General features: G+C 46.7%; 1 long non-coding RNA gene across 1 annotated transcript; it reads left to right on the top strand.

Annotated features, from left to right (window-relative positions):
- Positions 1-522: 522 nt before the first annotated feature.
- LOC121001909 lies at positions 523-19,278 on the top strand. The gene is made up of 3 exons (XR_005779177.1): positions 523-533; positions 5,071-5,075; positions 18,941-19,278. It is a non-coding gene; the product is annotated as an uncharacterized LOC121001909 (long non-coding RNA).
- Positions 19,279-23,392: the final 4,114 nt, after the last annotated feature.

The raw sequence follows: 23,392 nt of genomic DNA, 5'->3' as shown, positions 1-23,392 counted from the left end.
ATTTTGCAGTTGTTTGTGTAAACTGGCACTTTACAATAAATGTTGAACTGAATTTTCAGCAAAATATATATATTTTTTTTGGAGGGGGGGGGGGGGGGTTTTGCAGTGGATCTTGGGTGAGTTCCCACACTTTTTTTTCCCAGGACTTGACCCCTGCCCCTAAGACTAACCTATATTAATATAGAGATATGAATTATTTTTACAGGCTTCAACTGCGCACAGGTTTCAATAGTATACCAAGAATCCTCTGACCTTTGCGTTACTCTGCAACCCATTTTTAATGGTTTTTCTATGATGTTTTTCTATGATGTTCACTCATAACTGTACATTTATGCATCCTTGTATTGTCTCTATCTCTACAACGTATTTTTGTCATTTATTTACTATGCTATATCACCCCAAAAATTTTGGGGATTTGATTACATTAATACAGTATAATGTTAATTTCTATAAATCCAGGTTTTGATACAACTCTATATAATTATACTGATGTATGTATTACAATTATTGTATTATTTTAGGCCGTGAACAAGGTCTCGGGATGAGACCGAAACGTTGGCCTTAGCCTATTTTTTCTGGATGGATAAATAAATAAATAAAAACAACTATTTACTCAATTCGAGTGCCGCGGTCTTATATATTATATATTGATTGATATACCGCTGAGCACCGGAACTTAACTACGGAGTGCCGTCCAAACAACCTTTAAACTGGCTGCCATGGTAACCGATCGGAGCCCCAGCGATTAAACTGGGACTCCGATCGGAAATGCCGCTCCGCTGCCACCAATGATGGGGGGGAGGGGGGTTGTTAGCCTGTGGCCACTGCCACCAATGCTTTTAATACTGGGGAGGGAGGGGGGGGCGCACTGGCCACCAATGCTTTTAATACTGGGGAGGGAAGGAGGGGGGGGGCCGCACTGGCCACCAATGCTTTTGATACTGGGGAGGGAGGGAGGGGGGGCCCGCACTGGCCACCAATGCTTTTAATACTGGGGAAGGAGGGGGGGTCTGGCCCCTGCTGCCTGGCAGCACCCGATCAGGGGGCTGAGATCCGCACAATTAACCCCTCAGGTGCGGTACCTGAGGGGTTAATTGTGCGGATCACAGCCCCCTGTAAGAGATCGGGTGCTGCCAGGCAGCAGGGGGAAGTTATGTACACAGTTCTTAGTATATTCTAACTTGAAGCGTCCCCATCACTATGGGAACGCCTCTGTGTTAGAATATACTGTCGGATCTGAGTTTTCACGATCTAACTCAAATCCGATGGTATATTCTAACATAGAGGCGTTCCAATGGTGATGGGGACGCTTCAAGTTAAAATATACCATCGGATTGGAGAAAACTCCGATCCGATGGTATATTAATACAGACATCCCAACCTGCAAAAACTCATTTCAGGGAGGTGCACTTCTCATTTCAGGGAGGTTTTCTTTTTTTTTTCTTTCACAAACTTTTTATTATATTTTCCAAACACATATATAACATTATATAATGTATGACCAAAATGAAACAAGAACAGTAACATCTCAAGGTTTAGATTACACCGCACCAGGTCTGGCCATGTGTTATAACAATCTACAAAATCCAGTTACGACACAGGAAGAAATAGCTTTTCTAATTTTTGCAAACTTTCATTGTACTGTGTAGTAGCTTGTTTGGGAGATTTCAGCATTTTGCTGGAAGTCTCAACCTCGTAGCAGTCTGTGTCAATAAATTTGTTAATTTTGCAAGGCATCAGATTCACAAGAGTTTTGTGAGACAGCTGACTTCTGAATTCCGTCTTAATGTGACGCACAATGCTGAGTGCCCTTTCCACATCACAATTAGAATTTGGCAGCACCAAAAGCAACTTCATCAGCTGGCAGAGCTCTTTAAACCTCAACTGCCCTGTGCTCACAGATTTTACTTTGGATAGCTTCCCCCAGAATTCATCTACTGGTAAACTTTTGTAGTTTGGCACCAGTCCCTCAAGATTTGTTGAGATATAATCCAGGACTTCCAAGTGGAGCTGTTCTCTGGCATCTGCCTTGATCACATTTGGAAATCTCTCTGCCAAAATCTAAATTTGCTCTGGTTTCACCTCATCTTGGTTTTCCATATTAACCACTGACAGATTCTTCAAGACTTGGTCTCCCATTGGGAACTTCTTCAAGATTTTTTTAATGCTCCTGGCATAGAATGCTCTGACATCTTTAAAGAACTGCTTTGTCTTGTAAGGGGGCATCTCTTGTCCTTCCTCACTTAGCAACTGCATCCTGGCCAGGTACCCAACAAATAGCTCTTTATCGGAAGGTAAATCTCAGTGTTGCTTACATCTATTTCCCGAATGTTGTTTTCTCTCAATACCTTCGACTTAATAAATATGCTTGCCATGTCATGCAGGAGCTCTTGTACGCTCTGATTCAACTTGAAGAGGATATGTGCCTTATTTTGAAATATCTAATTTAATTTGTCAAAGCACTGTGTGACATTATGTATATAGTTTCATTTGGGGATCTTTCAGCCTTTTCAGAATACTAGATGACTTCAGATTCTCACTTTTTGATTCAAAATATGATAGAAAAGCTGCCCATTGGTGGAGCAGATGGTCCAAACCTTTTCCTAAAGAAAGCCAGCGTGTAGGACAATGCTTTTGTACTCTCTGCTGGGCAACATTGCAGAACTCTTGAAACTGTTTTAAGTCTTCTCTTCTCTTAGAACTTTTCTCAAAATAGTAATAGATGTCAATGAGCAGTTCTTCAGGTGACATTGAAAGCTCCTTAGCCGCAGTTTTGGCACAAATGTTGACCAGGTGACTTGGACAGCCAACACTGTAAATATGAGGGGCCTGTGCTTTCACTCTTGACAATACAGAGTTGTTTTTGCCAATCATAACATTGCAATCACTGCTAAATCCTACACAATTAGACCATTCAAGGCCTTTGTCATGTATGGATGATGCAATGGAGTTGAATATATTTGCAGCTGTGGCATCATTGCACACTGGCATGTCTACAAATCCAACTGTTACCTTATCCTGTGTTTCATTGTAGTACCTGACTAAAATGGCACATTCCTTCTCACACATGATATCATTGCTTTCGTCAACCAAAATACTATATGGTCTTTTTTCTATCCTAATGAACTTGTACAGTTCCTCTGAACATTCAGGTTCCAGTGCCATGTTCACGATAGCTGCTGTCTTTGTTGATGAACAGGCATAGTTTTTTGCTATTTCTGAATCAGAAAACATTTTCCTGAATAGCTTGCCTGTGTGCTTACACACCTGGAATGGCAGGTTATGCTCAACAACAAAAGATGTAAAGTATACCTCAGCTCTAGTGACCTTCTCTGTCAGACTTTGGTTTTCTGCTGAAAAGAACTGTGAAATACTTGAGCAGCCTTCCCTGTGCTTAGCCTTCCTAATATGCTGAAGTCCCTAAAAGAAATAAAAGCATAAGGTGTACCCTTTTTATATTGTGTTATGTAATGGACTTTTTGGGGGTATTGAATTTTGTCGCAGTTTCACGGACGCACACAATTTTTAACCTGTGCATGTTGGGTATCTATTTACTCATTATAACCTCATCTTTTATATCTTGTAAAAACAATTGGTATTTTATTGTGTGTTGGGCACTACATTTAACTTAAGTGCATTTTTCACAAACGTTTTGGGTTTGATAATACTAATATCGCCGTACTCAGGAGAAGTTGGGCAATGTGTTTTGGGGTGTCTTTTTACATATACCCATGCTGGGTGAGAGAAATATCTCGGCAAAAGACAACTTTTCCTATTTTTTTATACAACGTTGGCATTTGACCAAGATATTTATCTCACCCAGCATGGGTATATGTAAAATGACACCCCAAAACACATTCCGCAACTTCTCCTGAGTACGGCGATACCACATGTGTGACACTTTTTTGCAGCCTAGGTGGGCAAAGGGGCCCACATTCCAAAGAGCACCTTTAGGATTTCACCGGCCATTTTTTACACATTTTGATTTCAAACTACTTCACACGCATTTGGGCCCCTAAAATGCCAGGGCAGTATAACTACCCCACAAGTGACCCCATTTTGGAAAGAAGACACCCCAAGGTATTCCCTGAGGGGCATGGCGAGTTCCTATAATTTTTTATTTTTTGTCACAAGTTAGCGGAAAATGATGTTTTTTGTTTTTTTTCTTACAAAGTCTCATATTCCACTAACTTGCGACAAAAAATAAAAACTTCCACGAACTCACTATGCCCATCACGAAATACCTGGGGGTGTCTTCTTTCCAAAATGGGGTCATTTGTGGGGTAGTTATACTGCCCTGGCATTTTAGGGGCCCGAATGCGTGAGAAGTAGTTTGAAATCAAAATCTGTAAAAAATGGCCGGTGAAATCCGAAAGGTGCTCTTTGGAATGTGGGCCTCTTTGCCCACCTAGGCTGCAAAAAAGTGTCACACATGTGGTATCGCCGTACTCAGGAGAAGTTGGGCAATGTGTTTTGGGGTGTCATTTTACATATACCCATGCTGGGTGAGATAAATATCTCGGCAAAAGACAACTTTTCCCATTTTTTTATACAAAGTTGGCATTTGACCGAGATATTTCTCTCACCCAGCATGGGTATATGTAAAATGACACCCCAAAACACATTCCCCAACTTCTCCTGAGTATGGCGATACCAGATGTGTGACACTTTTTTGCAGCCTAGATGCGCAAAGGGGCCCACATTCCTTTTAGGAGGGCATTTTTAGACATTTGGATCCCAGACTTCTTCTCATGCTTTAGGGCCCCTAAAATGCCAGGGCAGTATAAATACCCCACATGTGACCCCATTTTGGAAAGAAGAAACCCCAAGGTATTCAATGAGGGGCATGGCGAGTTCATCAAATTTTTTTTTTTTTGCCACAAGTTAGCGGAAATTGTTTTTTTTTTTTCTCACAAAGTCTCCCTTTCCGCCAACTTGGGACAAAAATTTCAATCTTTCATGGACTCAATATGCCCCTCAGCGAATACCTTGGGGTGTCTTCTTTCCGAAATGGGGTCACATGTGGGGTATTTATACTGCCCTGGCATTCTAGGGGCCCTAAAGCGTGAGAAGAAGTCTGGAATATAAATGTCTAAAAAATTTTACGCATTTGGATTCCGTGAGGGGTATGGTGAGTTCATGTGAGATTTTATTTTTTGACACAAGTTAGTGGAATATGAGACTTTGTAAGAAAGAAAAAAAATAATTTTTTTTCGCTAACTTGGGCCAAAAAAATGTCTGAATGGAGCCTTACAGGGGGGTGATCAATGACAGGGGGGTGATCAGGGAGTCTATATGGGGTGATCACCCCCTGTCATTGATCACCCCCCTGTAAGGCTCCATTCAGACGTCCGTATGTTTTTTACGGATCCACGGATACATGGATCGTATCCGCAAAACACATACGGACATCTGAATGGAGCCTTACAGGGGGGTGATCAATGACAGGGGGGTGATCAATGACAGGGGGGGTGATCAGGGAGTCTATATGGGGTGATCACCCCCCTGTCATTGATCACCCCCCCTGTAAGGCTCCATTCAGACGTCCGTATGTTTTTTACGGATCCACGGAAACATGGATCGGATCCGCAAAACACATACGGACATCTGAATGGAGCCTTACAGGGGGGTGATCAATGACAGGGGGGTGATCAATGACAGGGGGCTGATCAGGGAGTCTATATGGGGTGATCACCCCCCTGTAAGGCTCCATTCAGATGTCCGTATGTGTTTTGCGGATCCGATCCATGTATCAGTGGATCCGTAAAAATCATTCGGACGTCTGAATGGAGCCTTACAGGGAGGTGATCAATGACAGGGGGGTGATCAATGACAGGGGGGTGATCAGGGAGTCTATATGGGGTGATCACCCCTGTCATTGATCACCCCCCTGTAAGGATCCATTCAGACGTCCGTATGTGTTTTGCGGATCCGATCCATGTATCAGTGGATCTGTAAAAATCATACGGACGTCTGAATGGAGCCTTACAGGGGGGTGATCAATGACAGAGGGGTGATCAGGGAGTCTATATGGGGTGATCACCCCCCTGTCATTGATCACCCCCCTGTAAGGCTCCATTCAGACGTCCGTATGTGTTTTGCGGATCCGATCCATGTATCAGTGGATCCGTAAAAATCATACGGACGTCTGAATGGAGCCTTACAAGAGGGTGATCAATGACAGGGGGGTGATCAATGACAGGGGGGTGATCAGGGAGTCTATATGGGGTGATCAGGGGTGAATAAGGGGTTTATAAGTGACAGGGGGGGGTGTAGTGTAGTGTGGTGCTTGGTGCTACATATTACTGAGCTACCTGTGTCCTCTGGTGGTCGATCCAAACAAAAGGGACCACCAGAGGACCAGGTAGCAGGTATATTAGACGCTGTTATCAAAACAGCGTCTAATATACCTGTTAGGGGTTAAAAAAATCGCATCTCCAGCCTGCCAGCGAACGATCGCCGCTGGCAGGCTGGAGATCCACTCGCTTACCTTCCGCCTGTGTGCGCGCGTTCACAGGAAATCTCGGCTCACGCGAGATGACGCCAATCGGCGTTAGTGTAGCCTGGGAGAGCCGCCGCAATGACGCCTTTCGGCGTTAGGTGTGCGGCAAGAGGTTAAAAGAGCTCCCACAACATGTTTCGCCGTAAACAGGCATCATCAGGGGTAAGGAGCCTAGCAAGCAGATTTCCTTGTTTTTTTATTTTATATACCTGTTCGGCATTTACCTAAATACACCTTATCCAATCAAAAAGGCCGCTTGTTAATGTTTGAGAGCTACTTACGGGACACCAGCACAGGCGCCAGGACATGGCTTGCATGAGAGTGTAACTGAATGAAACAACCAAGGTTCTTTATCACATTTGCAAACAGAGGGAGGTATAAACCTCCAGGAGTGCTTTAATTAGATATGTATAAGGCTACATGCACACGACCGTATGTGTTTTGCGGTCCGCAAATTGCGGATCCGCAAATAAAACGGATGACGTTCCGTAAGGCATCCGTTTTTTTTTGCGGATCCGTTTTTTTTAGCGGATCCGTGTGCATGAGGCCTAATATGAATGAAATGAAATAAACTTATTATATATTGTGGTAATGTTTATTTTTTATTATATCTATTTATTTATTTATTTAGGTCATGATTAGAGTTGAGCGAACACCTGGATGATGCAAAATCTAGCAAAATGTAGGTAAATCCCCTGCAAACAAATGTGGATAGGGAAATGAATTAAAATAAAAATAAAATAAATTAAAATTAACCAATATCAATTGGAGAGAGGTCTCATTGTAGAGAATCAGGCTTCATGTCATAGCAGAGAATCAGGCTTCAAGTCATAGCAGAGAATCAGGCTTCATGTCATAGCAGAGAATCAGGCTTCATGTCACCCACCACTGGAACAGGCCACTGTCAGATATTTTTAGGCCCCGGCACCCAGACAGAGGAGAGAGGTCCCATAGCAGAGAATCAGGCTTCATGTCATAGCAGAGAATCAGGCTTCAAGTCATAGCAGAGAATCAGGCTTCAAGTCATAGCAGAGAATCAGGCTTCACATCACCCACCACTGGAACAGGCCACTGTCAGATATTTTTAGGCCCCGACAGCCAGACAGAGGAGAGAGGTCCCATAGCAGAGAATCAGGCTTCATGTCATAGCAGAGAATCAGGCTTCAAGTCATAGCAGAGAATCAGGCTTCATGTCATAGCAGAGAATCAGGCTTCACGTCACCCACCACTGGAACAGGCCATTGTCAGATATTTTTAGGCCCCGACAGCCAGACAGAGGAGAGAGGTCCCATAGCAGAGAATCAGGCTTCATGTCATAGCAGAGAATCAGGCTTCAAGTCATAGCAGAGAATCAGGCTTCATGTCATAGCAGAGAATCAGGCTTCACGTCACCCACCACTGGAACAGGCCATTGTCAGATATTTAGGCCCCGGCACCCAGACAGAGGAGAGAGGTCCCATAGCAGAGAATCAGGCTTCATGTCATAGCAGAGAATCAGGCTTCAAGTCATAGCAGAGAATCAGGCTTCAAGTCATAGCAGAGAATCAGGCTTCAAGTCAAAGCAGAGAATCAGGCTTCAAGTCAAAGCAGAGAATCAGGCTTCAAGTCATAGCAGAGAATCAGGCTTCAAGTCATAGCAGAGAATCAGGCTTCATGTCATAGCAGAGAATCAGGCTTCACGTCACCCACCACTGGAACAGGCCATTGTCAGATATTTAGGCCCCGGCACCCAGACAGAGGAGAGAGGTCCCATAGCAGAGAATCAGGCTTCATGTCATAGCAGAGAATCAGGCTTCAAGTCATAGCAGAGAATCAGGCTTCAAGTCATAGCAGAGAATCAGGCTTCAAGTCATAGCAGAGAATCAGGCTTCAAGTCATAGCAGAGAATCAGGCTTCAAGTCATAGCAGAGAATCAGGCTTCATGTCATAGCAGAGAATCAGGCTTCACGTCACCCACCACTGGAACAGGCCATTGTCAGATATTTAGGCCCCGGCACCCAGACAGAGGAGAGAGGCCCCATAGCAGAGAATCAGGCTTCAAGTCATAGCAGAGAATCAGGCTTCAAGTCATAGCAGAGAATCAGGCTTCATGTCATAGCAGAGAATCAGGCTTCATGTCACCCACCACTGGAACAGGCCATTGTCAGATATTTAGGCCCCGGCACCCAGACAGAGGAGAGAGGTCCCATAGCAAAGAATCAGGCTTCAAGTCATAGCAGAGAATCAGGCTTCAAGTCATAGCAGAGAATCAGGCTTCATGTCATAGCAGAGAATCAGGCTTCACGTCACCCACCACTGGAACAGGCCACTGTCAGATATTTTTAGGTCCCGCTGTTATGGACCATTAAGACAAAATGGATACTTGCTTGTTGAGGACTATGTTTAGCTAAGATGGCGGCCAGGCATTCAGCCAACACCTATAAACTAGAATCTTACTTTGTGTTTTATCATATGCTTCTTTGTGGTTTCCATTCAGCTCAAGCAAGCAGTTTCAAAGAAAGAAGAAGTAACGGTTTCACCCACCAGCAAGGGGGGAGGGGGGGGAACTTCCTCTTGTCATCGATGTGACAGAAAATACAGAGTTTATAGCCAATAGAAAAGATACACGCCACCTTACACCCACCCCACTCTAAAACCTATATACTGTCTGCTGTTCCTCAAATAAACCAGAGATCCTGTTATAACTCCGAGCTGTGTGTTGTCTCAGTTTGATCTCTCCGTACATTAATTAATTTGGAGCAGTACATCAACCGAACTGGCAGCTTGGCCAGAACCAGAACAATTTGACGCCCAATCGTGGGGCTCGAGGATTGGACCCTCTGTTCCCGTACCCCCAGAGACCAGACGAGGAGACGCGCACTAACGGACACCGGGATCGCAACCCGTGATACGAGGTAGGAAAATTTAGTCATCTTGCCTATAAAGTGTCCCCTGGTGTAGCCTCTTGGAGTTCGTATGATGGAGTGGTGCGGAAGCAGTCTGGGATGTCCTCGAGGGCATAAAAGTAAGAACCCCATATGTTTTTTTAAAGTCTTGATGTACTGTGTTGTGCCTATAAGTTGTGAAGACCCTGTTGACAAGTATCACTGACTGAGACACGGAGTTCTCCTGTGTTCCTGTATCGGAGTTCAGCCCGGTGTCTGACTCAAATCTCCATAAAGGGGACGATCACAGATGGGTGGAGAGCGGTTCGCGGTAGCCCAGAGTGTGCTGACCCGGACTCAAAGGTCTTCACGTCCAGTGATTACTCTATACAGAGGTCTTTAGGCGGCTCCAGTAGGTGCGAGAGACGATTAGACAGTACGCAAGGGTTCTTCCTTGATGTATTGTGGTTTATTGTTTTTAATGTGTGACCCTTTGTAAAGGAAACACAGACTGATAGAAACCCAAAGGTCTTCTAAAGTGCCTGTGTCAATCGGTCACCCCGATGTTGTGACCGACAGACGACAGAAGGGAGGAGACCGGCCAGTGTCTACCCAGAGTGTGTGGGACATTAGGCTCAACGTGTTGTATCGGGTTTCTGTGTTGTCCAGAACAAGGTGAAGGATCCAGAAGATGGGAAATGAGGAAAGTGTCCCGAAGGGCTACTGTTCACCCGAACAGTACGTGGCGGACCGGAGAAGCAAACACCTTCAATTGCTTTTCAATGGCGTTTTGTTTCAAGATAACATGATGATTTAAGAAATTTGAGTTAAGAGTTTAAGTGCTAACCCTGCTACATCTATATAACATACCAAAAGGTGGCACACTGCCCTGTTATGTGGCAGACGTTGTTGAATGAGAAAAGAGAGAAGTTAGAGGATGATAAATTGACAGACATGGTCCGTGTGTGGTTGGACTGTAGTAAAGAATTTGAACAGACGGGGGGGAGAACAAAATTTTGATGAGAAAAGACAGATATTTCTGTAAACCTGGTGTTGCATTGATACATGACTTGCCACCACCCTATAATGGCGCCGGGAAGAAAGCAGGTGGGTGGACCTGCAAAACATGTGGTCAACAGAATCCCTCCTCCCGTGATACGTGCCTTGCCTGTGGGGCTCCCCACCCACAAAACCACACCTTGGTAACTACTCCCCGGCACGTCCCATCACTTCCTGTGTTAGCTACAGCGCCATCTTGTCCCCAGCCAACGCCCATGAACGGACCTTTAATATCATTCGGTCTGGACCCCCCCCGTCACTCCTATGTCACCCCTAGTGTCCCGGTGATCTCTATGCTGTACCCGATGATAAACCCGGATGGCACTTTTATGACTCCCTGTTAGATCATGACCCCCACACCCATAATGGTGGGAGGTCAAACAGAAGAGCCCGATCAAACGCAGTCTGAAAAGGTGGTAGAATCTGTGTCGGGCACAAGGACTCCCTTTCCCCAATTGGTACCATGGAACGGGGGTAGTTGCACTGATGCACAGAACCCAAACACAGCCAGTCTCAGATTACTGCATTGCAAATAAACATGCAAGATCTAGAGAGGGGCAATTACAAAAACTCTTAGGGAAGCCCTGGCACTAACACGTCCCCAGGGCCTGCCCAAATATGTGTCTTTTACTCCACAACAGTTATTCACCATAGTGAATTTACTGCCTGACCCCGAGACCCACCCAGTGCCATTTTATAGGAAATTGTCTCAAGTGCACCAAACCTATAGATGTACATGGTCTGATTTGCAAAGTATAGTGGAGAATAAGACCGGTGAATACTGCTCACTGATAATTTATTTATTTATTTTATGCACTTATATAGCGGTACTATATTTCGCAGCGCTTTACAGACAAATGGACAAAAGCTAAATTAGCAGATCATTCCACCACATTGCAGGACAGCTACGGGGGATCAGTTGACCCCCACCTTTTTTTCTTTTCACAGAAATGTTAGTTTCTGCTGTGTTAGTTTAAGATTAGAGTTAAGCGAACACCTGGATGTTCGGGTTCGAGAAGTTCGGCCGAACTTTCGGGAAATGTTCGGGTTCGGGATCCGAACCCGACCCGAACTTCGTCCCGAACCCGAACCCCATTGAAGTCAATGGGGACCTGAACTTTTGGGCACTAAAAAGGCTGTAAAACAGCCCAGGAAATAGCTAGAGGGCTGCAAAAGGCAGCAACATGTAGGTAAATCCCCTGCAAACAAATGTGGATAGGGAAATGAATTAAAATTAAAATCAAAAAAATTAAAATGAACCAATATCAATTGGACAGAGGTCCCATAGCAGAGAATCTGGCTTCACGTCAGCAGAGAATCAGTCTCTTCATGCCATAGCAAAGAATCTGGCTTCATGTCAGCAGAGAATCAGTCTCTTCATGCCATAGCAGAGAATCTGGCTTCATGTCAGCGCAGAATCAGTCTTCATGTCATAGCAGAGAATCAGGCTTCACGTCACCCACCACTGGAACAGGCCACTGTCACACATTTAGGCCCAGGCACCCAGGCAGAGGAGAGAGGTCCCGTAACAGAGAATCTGGCCTTATGTCAGCACAGAATCTGTCTTAATGTCATAGCAGAGAATCAGGCTTCACGTCACCCACCACTGGAACAGGCCACTGTCACACATTTAGGCCCAGGCACCCAGGCAGAGGAGAGAGGTCCCGTAACAGAGAATCTGGCCTTATGTCAGCGCAGAATCTGTATTCATGTCATAGCAGAGAATCAGGCTTCACGTCACCCACCACTGGAACAGGCCACTGTCACACATTTAGGCCCCGACACCCAGACAGAGGAGAGCGGTCCCGTAACAGAGAATCTGGCCTTATGTCAGCGCAGAATCTGTCTTCATGTCATAGCAGAGAATCAGGCTTCACGTCAGCCACCACTGGAACAGGCCACTGTCACACATTTAGGCCCAGGCACCCAGGCAGAGGAGAGAGGTCCCGTAACAGAGAATCTGGCCTTATGTCAGCGCAGAATCTGTATTCATGTCATAGCAGAGAATCAGGCTTCACGTCACCCACCACTGGAACAGGCCACTGTCACACATTTAGGCCCCGGCACCCAGACAGAGGAGAGCGGTCCCGTAACAGAGAATCTGGCCTTATGTCAGCGCAGAATCTGTCTTCATGTCATAGCAGAGAATCAGGCTTCACGTCAGCCACCACTGGAACAGGCCACTGTCACACATTTAGGCCCAGGCACCCAGGCAGAGGAGAGAGGTCCCGTAACAGAGAATCTGGCCTTATGTCAGCGCAGAATCTGTATTCATGTCATAGCAGAGAATCAGGCTTCACGTCACCCACCACTGGAACAGGCCACTGTCACACATTTAGGCCCCGGCACCCAGACAGAGGAGAGCGGTCCCGTAACAGAGAATCTGGCCTTATGTCAGCGCAGAATCTGTCTTCATGTCATAGCAGAGAATCAAGCTTCACGTCACCCACCACTGGAACAGGCCACTGTCACACATTTAGGCCCCGGCACCCAGACAGAGGAGAGAGGTCCTGTAACAGAGAATCTGGCCTTATGTCAGCACAGAATCTGTCTTCATGTCATAGCAGAGAATCAGGCATCACGTCACCCACCACTGGAACAGGCCACTGTCACACATTTAGGCCCAGGCACCCAGGCAGAGGAGAGAGGTCCCGTAACAGAGAATCTGGCCTTATGTCAGCACAGAATCTGTCTTAATGTCATAGCAGAGAATCAGGCTTCACGTCACCCACCACTGGAACAGGCCACTGTCACACATTTAGGCCCCGGCACCCAGACAGAGGAGAGGTTCATTCAACTTTGGGTTGCCCCACAATATAATGGTAAAATGAAATTAAAAATAGTATTGAATGAGGAAGTGCCCTGGAGTAGAATAATATATTGTTAAGGGGAGGTAGTTAATATCTAATCTGCACAAGGGATGGACAGGTCCTGTGGGATCCATGCCTGGTTCATTTTTATGAACGTCAGCTTGTCCACATTCGCTGTAGACAGGCGGCTGCGTTTGTCTGTAATGATGCCCCCTGCCGTGCTGAATACACGTTCAGACAAAATGCTGGCCGCCGGGCAGGCCAGCACCTCCAAGGCATAAAAGGCTAGCTCTGGCCACGTGGACAATTTGGAGACCCAGAAGTTGAATGGGGCCGAACCATCAGTCAGTACGTGGAGGGGTGTGCACAGGTACTGTTCCACCATGTTAGTGAATTGTTGCCTCCTGCTAACACGTTCCGTATCAGGAGGTGGTGCAGTTAGCTGTGGCGTGGTGACAAAACTTTTCCACATCTCTGCCATGCTAACCCTGCCCTCAGAGGAGCTGGCCGTGACACAGCTGCATTGGCGACCTCTTGCTCCTCCTCTGCCTTCGCCTTGGGCTTCCACTGGTTCCCCTGTGACATTTGGGAATGCTCTCAGTAGCGCGTCTACCAACGTGCGCTTCTACTCGCGCATCTTCCTATCACGCTCCAGTGTAGGAAGTAAGGTGGGCACATTGTCTTTGTACTGGGGATCCAGCAGGGTGGCAACCCAGTAGTCTGCACACGTTAAAATGTGGACAACTCTGCTGTCGTTGCGCAGGCACTGCAGCATGTAGTCGCTCATGTGTGCCAGGCTGCCCAGAGGTAAGGACAAGCTGTCCTCTGTGGGAGGCGTATCGTCATCGTCCTGTGTTCCCCCCCAGCCACGCACCAGTGATGGGCCCGAGCTGCTTTGGGTGCCACCCCGCTGTGAACATGCTTCATCCTCATCCTCCTCCACCTCCTCCTCATCCTCGTCCTCCTCGTCCTCCAGTAGTGGGCCCTGTCTGGCCACATTTGTACCTGGCCTCTGGTGTTGCAAAAAACCTCCCTCTGAGTCACTTTGAAGAGACTGGCCTGAAAGTGCTAAAAATGACCCCTCTTCCTCCTCTTCCTCCTGGGCCACCTCCTCTTCCATCATCGCCCTAAGTGTTTTCTCAAGGAGACATAGAAGTGGTATTGTAACGCTGATAACGGCGTCATCGCCACTGGCCATGTTGGTGGAGTACTCGAAACAGCGCGACAGGGCACACAGGTCTCGCAAGGAGGCCCAGTCATTGGTGGTGAAGTGGGTCTGATCCGCAGTGCGACTGACCCGTGCGTGCTGCAGCTGAAACTCCACTATGGCCTGCTGCTGCTCGCACAGTCTGTCCAGCATATGCAAGGTGGAGTTCTACCTGGTGGGCACGTCGCAAATGAGGCGGTGAGCGGGAAGGCCGAAGTTACGCTGTAGCGCAGACAGGCGAGCAGCGGCAGGGTGTGAACGCCGGAAGCGCGAACAGACGGCCCGCACTTTATGCAGCAGCTCTGACATGTCGGGGTAGTTGCGAATGAACTTCTGGACCACCAAATTCAGCACATGCGCCAGGCAAGGAATGTGCGTCAAACCGGCTAGTCCCAGAGCTGCAACGAGATTTTACCCATTATCGCACACCACCAGGCCGGGCTTGAGGCTCACTGGCAGCAACCACTCGTCGGTCTGTTGTTCTATACCCCGCCACAACTCCTGTGCGGTGTGGGGCCTGTCCCCCAAACATATGAGTTTCAGAATGGCCTGCTGACGTTTACCCCGTGCTGTGCTGAAGTTGGTGGTGAAGGTGTGTGGCTGACTGGATGAGCAGGTGGAAGAAGAGGAGGAGACAGGAGGCAAAGAATGTTGCCCTGCGATCCTTGGCGGCGGAAGGACGTGCGCCAAATAGCTCTCCGCCTGGGGCCCAGCCGCCACTACATTTACCCAGTGTGCAGTTAGGGAGATATAGCGTCCCTGGCCGTGCTTACTGGTCCACGTATCTGTGGTTAGGTGGACCTTGCCACAGATGGCGTTGCGCAGTGCACACTTGATTTTATCGGACACTTGTTTGTGCAGGGAAGGCACGGCTCTCTTAGAGAAGTAGTGGCGGCTGGGAACAACATACTGTGGGACAGCAAGTGACATGAGCTGTTTGAAGCTGTGTGTGTCCACCAGCCTAAATGACAGCATTTCATAGGCCAGTAGTTTAGAAATGCTGGCATCCAGGGCCAGGGATTGAGGGTGGCTAGGTGAGAATTTACGCTTTCTCTCAAATGTTTGTGAGATGGAGAGCTGAACGCTGCCGTGTGACATGGTTGAGATGCTTGGTGACGCAGGTGGTGGTGTTGGTGGTACATCCCATGTTTGCTGGGCGGCAGGTGCCAACGTTCCTCCAGAGGCGGAGCAAGAGGCCGAGGCGGCGGCAGCAGCAGCAGAAGAGGCCGAGGCGGCAGCAGCAGAAGAGGTAGCAGGGGGAGCCTGAGTGACTTCCTTGTTTTTAAGGTGTTTACTCCACTGCAGTTCATGCTTTGCATGCAGGTGCCTGGTCATGCAGGTTGTGCTAAGGTTCAGAACGTTAATGCCTCGCTTCAGGCTCTGATGGCACAGCGTGCAAACCACTCGGGTCTTGTCGTCAGCACATTGTTTGAAGAAGTGCCATGCCAGGGAACTCCTTGAAGCTGCCTTTGGGGTGCTCGGTCCCAGATGGCGGCGGTCAGTAGCAGGCGGAGTCCCTTGGCGGCGGGTGTTCTGATTTTTCCCACTGCTCCCTCTTTTGCTACGCTGTTGGCTCGGTCTCACCACTGCCTCTTCCTCCGAACTGTGAAAGTCAGTGGCACGACCTTCATTCTATGTGGGGTCTAGGACCTCATCGTCCCCTGCATCGTCTTCCACCCAGTCTTGATCCCTGACCTCCTGTTCAGTCTGCACACTGCAGAAAGACGCAGCAGTTGGCACCTGTGTTTCGTCATCATCAGAGACGTGCTGAGGTGGTATTCCCATGTCCTCATCATCAGGAAAAATAAGTGGTTGTGCGTTAGTGCATTCTATCTCTTCCACCCCTGGGGAAGGGCTAGGTGGATGCCCTTGGGAAACCCTGGCAGCAGAGTCTTCAAACAGCATAAGAGACTGCTGCATAACTTGAGGCTCAGACAGTTTCCCTGATATGCATGGGGGTGATGTGACAGACCGATGGGCTTGGTTTTCATGCGCCATCTGTGCGCTTTCTGCAGAAGACTGGGTGGGAGATAATGTGAACGTGCTGGATCCACTGTCGGCCACCCAATTGACTAATGCCTGTACCTGCTCAGGCCTTACCATCCTTAGAACGGCATTGGGCCCCACCAAATATCGCTGTAAATTCTGCTGGCTACTGGGACCTGAGGTAGTTGGTTCACTAGGACGTGTGGCTGTGGCAGAACGTCCTCTCCCAGCACCAGAGGGTCCACTAACACCACCACGACCATGTCCACGTCAGCGTTTCGCGTCCCTTATTAGATGTTTTCCTCATTGTTCCCGTTCACCACAATTTTGAGAATGGCAAATTTGGGAATGCTTTTTCAACCCAGAACAAAAAGTCTGCTTTTACGGTCACTACAAATAACTTGACCAGCTAAAACTGTGCAGATTTGGTTGAATAGAGATGTGAGACCTGTTTTTTTTTTGCGCTGTGTGACAGTTATAGGTTTAATCACAGAATGACACTTCTATCAGCACGCTAGCGTGTGTCTTAGGTTTTTCTGAATGATACTATCAATAACTTCAATGTAAGATTTTCTTTTTGGGATAGATTTCAAGTAGGCCTGAAATACCACAAACTAGTTATTTTCAGAATGGCAAATTTGGGAATGCTTTTTCAACCCAGAACAAAAAGTCTGCTTTGACGGTCACTACAAATAACTTGACCAGCTAAAACTGTGCAGATTTGGTTGAATAAAGATGTGAGACCTGTTTTTTTTTGCGCTGTGTGACAGTTATAGGTTTAATCACAGAATGACACTTCTATCAGCACGCTAGCGTGTGTCTTAGGTTTTTCTGAATGATACTATCAATAACTTCAATGTAAGATTTTCTTTTTGGGATAGATTTCAAGTAGGCCTGAAATACCACAAACTAGTTATTTTCAGAATGGCAAATTTGGGAATGCTTTTTCAACCCAGAACAAAAAGTCTGCTTTGACGGTCACTACAAATAACTTGACCAGCTAAAACTGTGCAGATTTGGTTGAATAGAAATGTCAGGTCTATTTTTTAGGCGCTGGGTGACAGGCTCAACTTGCCCCTGATGTAATATATGGCCAAAAAATAACCACACTGTTGATGGTTAAATGCACTTCGGTGACACAGGCTCAGCCTGCAGCTGATGTAGTATATGGCCAAAAAATAATCAGACTGTTGATGGTTAAATGCACTTCGGTGACACAGGCTCAGCCTGCAGCTGATGTAGGATATAGCACAAAATAACCACACTATCGATGGTTAAATACACTTGGTGATAGCTTGTGCTGGCGCACCACAAGTCACAAAATGGCCGTTGATCACCCCAGAAAAAAAGTGATCTAAAAACGCAAGTCAATAATAGCACTTCAATGATCCACAGCTGCAGATCGATCACAGAATGAAGTCTTTTGGAGGAGTTAATCTGCCTAATCTCGCCCTAACGTCGCAGCTGCAACCTCTCCCTATACTGATCATAGCAGAGTGACGTGCGGTGCTACGTGACTCCAGCTTAAATAGAGGCTGGGTCACATGGTGCACTGGCCAATCACAGCCATGCCAATAGTAGGCATGGCTGTGATGGCCTCTTGGGCCAAGTAGTATGATGCTTGTTGATTGGCTGCTTTGCAGCCTTTCAAAAAGCGCCAAGAATGCGCCGAACACCGAACTCGAACCCGGACTTTTACGAAAATGTTCGGGTTCGGGTCCGTGTCACGGACACCCCAAAATTCGGTACGAACCCGAACTATACAGTTCGGGTTCGCTCATCCCTATTTAAGATCCTCTTTCTGATAACAAACTGTCTTGCTTCTTGGTCTTTGTGGTTTTCACTCAAATTATGTGACACCCACGGCTGCTGGATGTCTGACAATAAAATTCTGCACTGATTCATATGAGCAAGGGGATTCGCTGCAAACCATTTTGCACCTCATCCCTAATACTCTCTGGGCCAGAGGACCCCAGGATATCGGATGCCTCAATGTCCCACCAGTCACTGTGACCCTGAAGGACCCCAAAGTCCTACCATACAAAGAGACTGGACCCAGTAGCCAGGGCAGCCCCTTCCTGTGTCAGAGCTGTACATGCAGCCAGTGCCCTGCTGGCCACCACTTCTGATATGGTACTAGGCCACCCCCTCACTATCCTAGCACCACATGACATTTCTGCCATTCTCCAACAAACACAACCTAGGCATCTGACTAATCAACGTCACCTATGATTGCAAGGTAGCCTGCTCCTACCTGATAATGTCACTATTCAAAGATGTCACATCCTCAATCCTGTTGCTCTTCTCCCTCTTCCAAGGAGGGAGTATACTGGAGAATCTGAAGATTTTATTGATCTACATGCACACTCGAGCTGACACCTCTGAGGTCAGAGGAAAAGCCCTAGCTGATCAAGCAGCAAAGCAAGTAGCATTGAAAGAGGAAGAAGAACAGCCCTCACAAGTCTTGATGGCAACAGAGTCCACAACAGACCTAACACAGAAATGAAAAGAGGTCTCCTGGGACCTGCTAGTCCAGTTACAGAAGCAGGCCACGCCACAAGAAAAATTGGATTGGCTAAAAGAGTCAGCCCAAGAAGAGAAAGAATCTGGACTGTGTACCCAAGGAAAGAGAGCATCTCTGCCCAAAGCTCTCTATCCTCTGATAGCTTCAATAGCTCATGGGCCCACCCACCAATCTAAGACCATCATGAAAGAACTAATAGACAAAATATGGGTGGCCCCAGGGATAACCCCTGTCCTGGTGAGGCATACTCAGTCTTGCCTCATGTGTGCGCAGTGCAACCCGGGAAGAACTGAGCCTACACCAACCAAATGTCTCCCCAAAGCCCAGTACCCGTTACAACGGTCAAATTGACCACATACAGATGCCAATGTGCCAAGGGTTTCAATATGTGCTAGTAGTGGTAGACTTGTTCTCTGGGTGGCCAGAAGCCTACCCCATCCGAAATCAGACAGCCACAACAACTGCTAAGAATTTAATGCAGGAAACTGTTTGTAGGTTCGGAGTACCTGAGGTCATTGAAAGTGATCAGGGCCCAGCATTCACTGCTAGATTAACCCAAGAAGTCTGGAAGATGGTAGGGTCACACTTAGCCTATCACACACCCTACAATCCCCAAAGCAGCGACAAAGTCAAACGACTGAACGGGGTACTGAAGTCCAAGATGCTGAAAATGACTAGGGAGACAGGGCTCAGTTGGGTACAATGCCTGCCAATAGTACTATTTTCAGTTAGACACACCCCTAGGCCTCCACACAAACTGACTCCATATGAAATTTTGTTTTGGACACGGCCTAGGATGGGGCAGTACTTCCCACAGCAATTGCAAATACATTATGAATCTGTTGCAAAATATGTGATTTCCCTGAGTAAACAATTGTCTAACATACGTGCACAAGTTTTCTCTTCCATTCCAGATCCTGACTCCCTAGAGGGAAGCCACACTCTCAAACCTGGAGAGTGGGTGGTGGTCAAGAAACACATCAGAAACACCCTCGAACCACGATACAAGGGGCCTTACCAGATGTTGCTGACTATCCCGACCTCTGTGAAACTCGAAGGGAGGCTTACCTGGATCCACGCCTCACATTGTAAAAGAGTAAAGGCTGTCCCGACAACCCTGGAACAATAAGCCATGAGGGTCCACCTACTTATAACTTTGACTGTAGGCATATCAGCAGTGTTCACGCCACTGGGTGATGAATGGGACAATTCACTGATACGGCACCGTCAAATTCTAGTCCAGGGGTTGAATGAGACACTCAGAGATTGTTGGATCTGTACCCACAGTCCCGTGAGTTCAACCAGTATGCCTTATTTTGCAATACCCCTGGAACTTTCTGAACTGATTGACTTGTCTAATTCTACCATCTTTCTCACTAGCATACACCAAGTTAAATCCAGTACACACAAGGACAGGGAAGTGGCCTTACCTGTCGCAGGGTGGGCAGATGCCCCATGGCTCATGATAAACAGATCCCTGGGTAGATTATAGCTCTACCCCCTGGCAAAAGGGACACTGGGCTAATGTCACATGTTTTCCTAGCTGGACACACTGTTATTGTCTCCAAGTACTAACCAAAGGTATGACATTTAGTCCACACATACACTCAGGTTGCAATGACTCAAAAACAGACAGCCACGTGCAGTGTATTGGTGTAGATGCTGTGAACGGAAAAGACCTACCCTGTAACAACCGTACTGTACAGGACCTTATCACAGGTATATTAGCTAACAACACCGAAGGTCAGTTAAAAGGATATGAGCTGGCGAAATAGATACAATTAGCCAAATTATTTACCCAATTATTCAATAGCACAGCAGTGGTAGTTCCAGAAGATATATACTTAGTTTGTGGACACAAAGCGTACAAATGGTTATCCCAGAATGTCACAGGACTGTGCACCATCGCCAGGCTTACTCCTGCCACCTTTATAGTACCACACTCTCAAATTGACATAAATGCAGTACCTAAACACACCTTGTATCGTAGGGCCGAAGATAACACACCCAGACCAAATGGCAAGCCACATGTAGTAGAGATGAGCATTTCCAACAAAATTGTTAGTTCCATCTTCATATATCCCATGATAATGCAGATGTGGGATCATCTGGTAGTAGCAACAGACTACCTGGATGACCAAATATGGGAAGTGATGAGACTTATGAATACCTCGAACATTGTGCAAAACCAGTTATCATTGCCACCAACCAACACACATTAGTTCTAGACTATGTTACAGCTAAAGATGGAGGTATGTGCCAGGTTGTGGGACCCTCTTGTTGCCATTACATAGACCCGCAGGGTAATTTGCAAGTTAAGGTGGGTATAGAGAAAATGGTGGATCTAAGGGATAAATGGCTGGACTCACATAAAGCTGGTAAAGATACATGGTGGTCTGATACCTTCTCTTTCCTTAACCCCGACAACTGGTTTAAAGGTATTGGGGGTTGGCTCATGGGAATTGTCCAAGGAATATTACAGGTAGCCCTAATAATATTGGTGATATATGTAGTGATTAAGCTTGTTCTTATTTGTGTGACCCGCTTTTCAAAAAGAATGAAGAAAACTGATGAAAGATCTATCATGCTTCTCTACGATGAGGAAGAACAGAAGGAAACATCGTTCAACACAGCTCCCCCTTCTCACAATGATGCCTGGCTGAGATAGGGTGAGATGAATCCCAGGGTATTACCACAAGTCTGAGCAACCGGGAAACTACCTATTAGGAGTAGGTTGTCGCCACTGCGGGTGAAGAGGATACAAATGGTATGCCCAGGGGATTCGCTAGGCGAAGGGAAAGTCTACAATCAAGTTTCCAAGGGGGGACTGTTATGGACCATTAAGACAAAATGGATACTTGCTTGTTGAGGACTATGTTTAGCTAAGATGGCGGCCAGGCATTCAGCCAACACCTATAAACTAGAATCTTACTTTGTGTTTTATCATATGCTTCTTTGTGGTTTCCATTCAGCTCAAGCAAGCAGTTTCAAAGAAAGAAGAAGTAACGGTTTCACCCACCAGCAAGGGGGGAGGGGGGGGGAACTTCCTCTTGTCATCGATGTGACAGAAAATACAGAGTTTATAGCCAATAGAAAAGATACACGCCACCTTACACCCACCCCACTCTAAAACCTATATACTGTCTGCTGTTCCTCAAATAAACCAGAGATCCTGTTATAACTCTGAGCTGTGTGTTGTCTCAGTTTGATCTCTCCGTGCACGTACATTAATTAATTTGGAGCAGTACATCAACCGAACTGGCAGCTTGGCCAGAACCAGAACACCGGCACCCAGACAGAGGAGAGAGGTCCCATAGCAGAGAATCAGGCTTCATGTCATAGCAGAGAATCAGGCTTCAAGTCATAGCAGTAGGGATGAGCGAACCCGAACTGTATATATTTTGGGGTGTCCGTGACACGGACCCGAACCCGAACATTTTCGTAAAAGTCCGGGTTCGGGGTTCGGCGCTTTCTTGTCGCTTTTTGAAAGGCTGCAAAGTAGCCAATCAACAACCGTCATACTACTTGCCCCAAGAGGCCATCACAGCCTTGCCTACTATTGGCATGGCTGTGATTGGCCAGTGCAGCATGTGACCCAGCCTCTATATAAGCTTGGGTCACGTAGCGCTGCACGTCACTCTGCTGATTCAAGCATAGGGAGAGGTTGCTGCTGCGACGTTAGGGCGAGATTAGGCAGATTAACTCCTCCAAAAGACTTCATTCTGTGATCGATCTCCAGCTGTGGATCATTGAAGTGCTAATATTGAATTGCTCACTTTTTTTAGGCTGCCCAGAGCGTTTTTAGATCACTTTTTTCTGGGGTGATCGGCGGTCATTTTGAGGCTTGTGGTGCGCCAGCACAAGCTACCACCAAGTGCTTTTAACCATCAATAGTGTGGTTATTTTTGGCTATATCCTACATCAGCTGCAGGCTGAGCCTGTGTCACTGAAGTGCATTTAACCATCAACAGTCTGGTTATTTTTTGGCCATATACTACATCGGGTTCAGGCTGAGCCTGTGTCACCCAAGTGCATTTAACCATCAACAGTGTGGTTATTTTTTGGCCATATACTACATCAGCTGCAGGCTGAGCCTGTGTCACCCAAGTGCATTTAACCATCAACAGTGTGGTTAATTTTTGGCCATATACTACATCAGGTGCAGGCTGAGCCTGTGTCACCCAAGTGCATTTAACCATCAACAGTGTGGTTAATTTTTGGCCATATACTACATCAGGTGCAGGCTGAGCCTGTGTCACCCAAGTGCATTTAACCATCAATAGTGTGGTTATTTTTTGGCTATATACTACAACAGGGGCAAGTTGAGCCTGTCACCCAGCGCCTAAAAAATAGACCTGACATTTCTATTCAACCAAATCTGTACTGTTTTAGCTGGTCAAGTTATTTGTAGTGACCGTAAAAGCACAGTTTTTGTTCTGG

Source organism: Bufo bufo, chromosome 5, assembly GCF_905171765.1.
Source record: "Bufo bufo chromosome 5, aBufBuf1.1, whole genome shotgun sequence".
Classification (NCBI taxonomy): Eukaryota; Metazoa; Chordata; class Amphibia; order Anura; family Bufonidae; genus Bufo; species Bufo bufo.
Note: the sequence above shows the minus strand (reverse complement) of the source record. Positions and strands in the feature narration are given on the sequence as shown.